Here is a 6,872-nt window from a genome sequence, read left to right on the forward strand (position 1 = left end):
TCTATGTCTCCCTGTTAGATTTAGCTTATATGCCTTCTTAGACACTTTAGGCTTCTGAACACTTGAGGTAAAATTCCTACTCTGATATTCCTGGCTTCAGGCCTTCATATGCACCCACCTGAACTGTATCCTGGTCAGAAACACATCAGCAACCTTTAAGAGAGGCCCAATCATTTTGCCATGAACTCACAGCTCCAGGGGCAAGTCTGTTGCTATGGCAACATGGATGATCTGCCAGCCACATGCTGTCACTCTGCTTTGGGACTATGAGGCTCAGTGAAGGAACACCAGCCTCCTAAGGGAGATAACAACCCTTGTGGGCCAATTACCAAAGGAGAGGGCAAAATGCTTTCTCGCCTTGCCTCCACAGGCCCTGTGGCCCATAGCCCATCCCCTCCCTAGGGTTGCTGCTGTATTCCTGACCCTGGGGAGATTTGGAGGGAACCTAGAGAAATTGCCAGGTTTCATTATGCGATTTTGAACCTGCTTGTTGATCCTCTAGGGAGGCTCAAAGGATGACATTTCTCTTTTCACACCTAACACTGAGGATGTGGAAAGATGATGGTCCCACATACCCCTGGTAAATCACTTTGGAAGACAATCCAGGTTTCTGTCCTCAAAGACACTTGAGGATAAAATCCTGGTGCTTCTCATTTCTGTCTGTGTTAGTCAAGGTCCAAAGGGTAACCTCTAGCCACAACCACGTGGTCAATTCATCCACCTCCACAATCATTTTCATGAAGTTTTGTGCATCCTTCTCTCCCAGTTTTCCACTCCTCCTTTCATTCACTTCCATCCTGGACACTTGAGTATTTTCTTCATACTGGAAACTTGCCTACAAACACACAGGTTGGAGACAGCACTGTCTCACCTCCTGCCTACTCTCTTGCTGAAACTGGCCTTTTCCCTGAGAGCACTACTTCTCCTGCAGCCCTCTCATGTGGTAACGATTTTTTCACAACTCTCATATTTCAGTACAAGGTGGATTGATATCTGGATGAGGAATATAATGAATTACAAATAATGGAAATGTCAACTAACACTGACTTAAAGATGTACTAATTCTGTACTAATCAGAAATCTGGGTGTAGATGATGGTATTTGGTGACCAACCAAAATCAGGACTCAGAGCTCTGTATCTATTTTTACTTTTCCCACCTGGACACAATATGACCCCTGCAGCTACTGAGTCTGAATTCCAGGCTTGAGGTGGTAGAAAGTAAAACAGTCATTATGATTCATTGGCTAGCAAAGTGCCATGTGGTAAACTCCAATACAAAGGACTCTAATACAGTGGGTATATTTAACTGACATATTTTACCCAGAACATAACCAGGGTTTAGAAAGGAAGAAAAGGGTAAAGTTATCAGGTAGAGAAGGATCTATGTCTGTCACACATATTATACTTGCACTCTCTTGTTTAAAAGCCTACCTCCCCACCCCATTGTTGCTGTTACCAGTGAGCTAGTGGCCATGGGGTTCTCTTAGTTACTAAGTACTTTGACAATGGGCAAAAAGCCCATCTACACACATGCCTTGACCTATTTAGGTGATCCCCCAGGTGGGTGTCATCTAACACTAACACCATGAACAGGTGTTCACCTCCTTTTCAGCAATCCACTCCCACAGAAACTCCTTGGACACTGCCCCCAATAATAATTCCATTTTGGGGTTCTCCTTAGCTTGACTTCCCTTTTCCCACGTATGTAATTAGCAGCTCTTCCACAAGCTCTTCTTTAGCATCACTCTTTAGCTTGTCCTCCACTATCTCCCAATTCATCAACTTTTTCCTCAGTATCTAGCATGTATTTTATGAGCAGAAATTTTATATTCTCTTCTATGCCCTACATGTCTCTGTTCCTATCTCCATTCCTCCCCAGGGACATCTTTGTCCCTCTGTTGTCTCCATTTGTCTGAACTCTATAAGGAGATGAACCCAACTTTATGGTTTTCTGTGCCTGCATAAGACAGCTGAGTATTACCCAATGGGGCACATAGATTCCACCTCACTGTACTCACAAAACACTTACTATAGTTCCGTCTCCCACGTCCCCAGTTTTTACAGTAACTATCAAAACTGACTCAATTCTTTAAGCTTCGGTATCCCTTCTTTCTTTTCTGAGGACATGACCTCCTCACACTATGTTAGAGGTGTGAGGTCTCATACTGTTATAGCAATTTCCCAGAGAAATCAGACGACACTCAGAGAAGTGGAGAGAGAGATTTACTTATCACACCAGCATGTTCAGTGGGATTAGTCCTAGAAGGCTGACCCACAATTTACAGGAATGGTAAGGTTTTATTCAGATTGTATGAAGAACCCTGTCATCCCATCCAGCACAGCATAAGCACTCTTTATTGTTTGAGGAGGGGTCAAGAAAACCACAGGTACTACTGGACCACTGGACCACAATAGTGGTCCACTACTGTACTGGACCACTATTACATACTGCTATAGCAGGAACTTTCTGCTCCAGCAGCAGCAGAATCCAAGCAAAAGACTTCCCCAAGCAGCAGGCCTGGGAAAGTAGCAGGATCTAAGCAGCAGACTTGGGAAACTTCCTGTTTCAACACAACAACTCTCTCAACCTCCTCTGTAAGTCTGCACCTTTCCTGCAGGTTCTTCCCTCCTGTTCTAGTAGCAGAGCTGATCCACCTCCTATCTACAGACTCCCCGCCTGCCCTCCAGAAACCTATCCAGTTACACTACTATTCCTTTTTCCCTTCTTGTATAGTCAACCTTTTTCTTTCATAGGAATCTTTCCCATTTCACTTTAATATATTCAAACCTCTCTCATTTGAAAAAAAAAAAAATCAGAATCCACTTCTACCAGATCGCTTTTCTTCTGTTCAGAGCAAATTCTCTTGAGAATTGTCTGTATTTTGTGTCTCCATTTCTGCTACAACCTCAACCAGCACCATTCTGACTTCTAGATCTAACACATGCATCTATTGGAATCCTGGATTACTCTCTTACTAAAACCAGTAGTTCAATATTCTCTTACTTGAACATTCACTACATTTAAAAAACATTCTCTTCTTTCTGACTTACATGATTCACATTTCCCTGGTTTTCCTCCTATTTCCCTTGCTCTTCCTTCTTTATCCTCTTTGTCAAGTAAACTATAGAGGTCCTCAAAGTTTGTTCAATAATCTCTCCTTCACTTCATGCTTTCTTGCTAAATGCACATGAATCTTAAGTTTATGTCCTCAGACCAGATTTCTTTGATCATCTGACCTATAACTAATTTTCAACTTCATTAAAACTTTTTTTTTAAGATTTATTTATTTGTTCATACAGAACTGGGGTACAGGCCAGAGGTGCAGGGGTGGTGAAAGGATTCACCAGAGACAGAGTGGGGAGCAGAACAGGCAGACTGACAAAGTGCACTGCTGAGGGGAGCAGCAGGCGGGTAAGGAGAGGTCTGCCGCGCCATGTGGTCACCTCAGGCGCAGGAGCGGCTTTAGCTTCTTAGTGCTGTGCGTCAACCTGCTGCGCCACCAGGGAGGGCCCCACAAAAACTTTTTAAAAGATTTACCCTATTTATGAATACAAGAAATGGAGTGTAGGTCAGAGGTACAGGGAGTGAGTAGACTCACCCAAGACAGAATGGGTTGCAGACCAGATGGATTTACTGAGACACTGCTGGGAGGAGCACCAGGCGAGACAGGAGAGTTCTGTTGCGCCATGTGGGTCAACCCCTGCCGGGGGATCAAACTCACTGGCAATGACTGGTGATGGCTTAATATCACTAAGACTCTAACCCCTGCACCACCAGGGAGGCACCTTATACATTTGTTATAGAATGTATTTGAATTTATATATATATATATATAAACCCCTATAATAATGATACATTGTGGTGTAACACATTGTCCACAAAGCACAAATTTTATAAGCACTCATTATCTTCTAGTTTATGTGTAGGAATGCAAGTATGGCGGAATGAGGTCCTCTGACTTGGAGTCTTTTGGGAGGTTGCAATCAAGGTGTTGGTCAAGGTGGAGATTATCTCAGGGCTCACATGGGAGAGCACGCTTGTTGAAGTTCCTTCATGTGACTTTTGATGGGTCTCAGGTCTGTGCTGGCTATTGCTCAGAGACCTTGGTTTATTACCCAAGGGGCCATTCGTAGGACTGTGTGTGTTTGTGTGAGTGTGGGTGTGTATGTATGAGAGAGAGAGAGAGAGAATGGCATCCCATCATTTTTGCCTTATTCTCTTTACTAGAAATAAAACACTGGGTCCAGTCACAGTCAAGGGAAAGGTATTACATTCATCTCTGACTATGAAGAGGGTACTCATTGAGAGTTATTTCAGAGGCTGCCTATCAAATGATCTCACATTCACCATCAAACTAAAAAAAATCAGACTCTAGCTCTACAAGAGCTAGCACCAGCACCAGGAAAATGGCTCTTAACCTGTTTTCTCTTTTGGATTGACTTACATCTTCATGGAGTCTTTCCCACAACTTAGAAACCTAGGAGTTGTACTAGTTTATCTCTTCAATTCTACACCACTCTCACTGTGTGCAAATCACTGAATTCTCTCAGTTTATTTCTCAGCTATTACCTAGATCTCCATGTATCTCCATCACTAACACTGTCAGCCTAATAGAAAGCAACCAATATTTCCTGCTTGGAGTTTCAGTTTCCCTGCCCCATCCACTCTGATGCCTTCTCTCATCTTTGCTCTATATAGCAGATAGTGATTTTAATTGTTATCAATCTGATTTTGACATCCTTCTGCTTACAACCATTAAATGTCTTCCCGTTTCTTATTAATAAAGACAAAAATTCCTTAATGAATTATATTGTCTATATGACCTCACCCTTCTCCACCTTCTCTCCTCACCTCTCTCTGGACACATTCTTTTCATTCCTACTTGCCACAGGACCTTTGCATAGGTTGGCCCCCACTTAGAACATTTTCCCCTAGTTAATTTCTACACAAATTTTGGGCCTTAGCTCAGACATTGCTTCTATAAGAAATCCCTCTTTTAGAACCTCAAAGTCTCATGCCTTCCTTTAAGAACTCTTGGCACAGTGATGTAAAAATAAACTATTATATTATTTTAAAAAAATAGCATCAGGAATCTTTATCATGATAGAGTGGTTCTGTATCTTGATTGTAACTATGTTAATATATGGTTGTGATATTGTACTGATAGGTAAGATATTAATATTGGGAAAGTGAATACAAATATAGGAGGAAAAAAAATTCTTGGCACAGTTAAATTTTAAGTCAATTTGTATGAGTATTTGATTGTCTCCTATATTCTGTAAGTGCAAACAATTTAGAATCATATCACTGTGGTACCTCTAGCATTCAACATACTTGAAGCATAAGTGAGATCAATAACCCTGTTTTAAACAAATGGAGTTTTGTGACTATTTCTGTCCTTAGGTGCATACAGCCAGATGTTCTGGGTTTTAAATCTGGGAATATCTCACTACAGATGGCCTGGATCGGAACACTGATCTCAGTAGCCAAGTCTACTTCGTTGATGCTACTTAATCTCCATTAGAGTCAATACTACCCAGGCCACCTTCTTGCTTACTGGACCCAGCTGAGCAGGTTTTGAACAGACTTGTTGGGAAAAGGGTCATTTGCTTCTTTCATAATTAGGAGGAAAAATTAAGATTAACGGTGACACAAAGGACTATTTCCTTCTTCCAGTGGGCTTTGCCCACCAGTCCTGTTTTTAGCTCCTGTAAGAATGTGGACTCAGCTCTACAAGGCTATGACAGCAAGCACTATTACTGGAATTCAGTCAAAGAGGCATAGGTAAAAGCATCCCAGAATGATGGCTCAATGGACATACCAACTTAGCCCACATCAACGCTGCCAGCTCCCTTCAGAACATTATGAAAAGGCTTAGATTTTCAGACCAAGGGAGTTAATGTCTTTATTTAGTCAAGAGTTTTAACAAGGAATGGTGTGGTAAAGTAAGGATTTTTGAAAATTTAATCTGACAATCTTGTGTATTAGGTTTCAAAGGGAGAAATATCTGGGGTAAGGAGACTTTTTGGGGAGCAAGGATAATCCCAAGAAAGAAATATTGAAGGATGGATTAAGGTTAGCTGAGCACCACTGAGCACTGGGGGAATCTGAGAGATTTGGGGGAAAAAAAAAAAGTAAGTCTTAGAGATATACAACGATTCTGTGTTGTACCATTGGGGGGCATCTGCCCTTTCTTTGCTCTGGCAGGCATAGACACTAACCCCTACTCTTGACTCCCACATATCTCACCAACACTGTTCGTTTACCTGGAGTCTTCCAGGATCGCTTGCTGATTTGACACACTTCTCCATCTTCACTGCAAGACATTTTTCTGAGACAATGTTTGTATTCACTCTTCATCTTCACATACCTGTAGCCAAGAGAATGTATTGTCCCTTCTCTTCTGACCCCTGAAACCTTAGTTTCCTGGTTCTTTCTAGGAAACAGGGGACAGCCGGGTATATAGTGATGCACAATGAACATGTGAAGCACATGTCGGGCCATCATGAGTTTGGGGAGACAGAGAAGCCCACATTTGTGTTGTGAGTAGAGGTTGGAGAAGCTATGAGCAGTGTGAACCAGAAAGGAAGATGAATAGAACAAACTAGGCAAGGGTAAATGGAGAAAGAGAAAAATCTGAGGACCAAATTTAAGTGCACTGGGAAGGTAATACAAGCTTTAGCTGCTGCCTTTATCAAGTTATTTGTGTTCAATTCTAGATTAATCAACTCCTGATTTTCCTTTGGGAAGATGTATGAATTATGCCTCTTCAGCCCCTACCCCATCCTTTTTTTTTTTTTAAAATAATATAATAGTTTATATTTACATCATTTTGTCAATCTGATTTTGACATCCTTCTGCTTACAACCA

The sequence above is a fragment of the Condylura cristata genome, unplaced genomic scaffold (assembly GCF_000260355.1).
Source record: "Condylura cristata isolate star-nosed mole 26May11 unplaced genomic scaffold, ConCri1.0 scaffold00003, whole genome shotgun sequence".
Lineage (NCBI taxonomy): Eukaryota > Metazoa > Chordata > Mammalia > Eulipotyphla > Talpidae > Condylura > Condylura cristata.